Below are 1,645 nucleotides of genomic sequence, written 5' to 3' on the forward strand. Positions count from 1 at the left end.
TCAGATGTATTAAAAGCACAATCATGATTTTTACATTGTTCTGGTCCTTTCTAAATCCAGTATTCACAATCCATTCTGTTATATCTTTTCATTCTTCAGCAACAGTGGACTTGCTTCCATCATCAACAACATTGATAGTTTGAGATTCACTGTTCATTCTAAAGACACATAAGGAGTGTCAACTTTATCATCTCTTGGTGTAGGCAAATAAGGATCAATTTCATCTTTCAATGTTGATTGAGCAGAAGTGGTTAAACGTGAAAATCGAAGGTTCCACAAATTAGGCATCTGTCTGATCTGTTCCTCATGCATTTTCTTTTTCTGTTTGACCTTTATATGCTCAGCAGCACCACTTTTATATCATTTCTTGCTTAGCACCATTATTAATGCCTTCTATCATGTTTAAAATAAAAATCAATTTTTAAATTTTTAATTATTTACTTTTAAGCAGAACTTTCCATAATGTAATATCTGTCAACATGTTAAAAATATTTTTTAATAAATAAAGACGTGCAAGAAAAATAATCTTTAATATTTTAGAATATACACTAAAAACAGCAAAGAGGACTAATTCAAAAAGTTTAAAAACACTGACATGTTTAGTTGTTGAGTTGATTCTTAATAAAAAATAGGCAGACAATATTTGTAGAAGTGACATATAAAAACATACAAATCAAAATGAGTAAATAGACAACAAATTTGGAAAATATATTTTTTTAATGAAGAATGACAATAGATTATTTGAACATACAAAATAGTTTGCTTTTATTTTAATATCAGAAATGCCAAAATAAAATGTATTTTTTTATCCTGGAAAATTCTTTATTATATTATAAAAAAGTTCAAATATTTTACCATAAAACATATTTATATTACTTTTACTAAGAACATCTATTAAAAGGGATATGGTTTATTGTGTAATATAAATTGCACATAAATTAGAGAAGATTAACTAAATATAAGTATTTATTCAAATATTACACATCTGAGGTAGTGCTCCAGCCCAGTTAGCCCTTGCATTAATTTGACACTACTTATAAATTAATGCTGTATAGATAATTGACTCCACTACATCTTGCACACAAAAAAATAACATTTATCTTTACCTTTGGACATTTACGAAGTGAAAATAACACCAAAAATACTGAATTTCAATTTCCTGGATTGTTTAACTTCAACCAACAAAATTAAGATAATGCTACTGAGATACGTTTTTGTACATTATTTTCATTACACTACGAAGCCTTCTGACTGGCATGAAAGTTACATAACATCAGAAATACAGTTCTATTATGTAAGTCACTGGAAAAGCAACACATACATACATATTGTTACGTCTCCGTTCATTAATTAACTTTCCGTAACTTCGTTCCAACGAAACTTTAGCGACACAAGTCCTTACTTAATAAAACTGGTTTATTCTTTCCGAATATAACTTTACGATACACTCAACTTCAACAGACGCGCTATAACAAACACTATAACGAACGAACGTTAACTTCAACAATACGTCTCTCTCTGACCGCAGTTCAATTACTCATTACCTACACACACATTACATTCCTCCCTCTTTTACATTGTCACCCTCTTTTATATACCAGACTACCCTATATCTAGTAAATGCTAGAGCATTCGCCAAAGTACA

This window comes from Limulus polyphemus, unplaced genomic scaffold (assembly GCF_000517525.1).
Source record: "Limulus polyphemus unplaced genomic scaffold, Limulus_polyphemus-2.1.2 Scaffold991, whole genome shotgun sequence".
Taxonomy (NCBI): domain Eukaryota; kingdom Metazoa; phylum Arthropoda; class Merostomata; order Xiphosura; family Limulidae; genus Limulus; species Limulus polyphemus.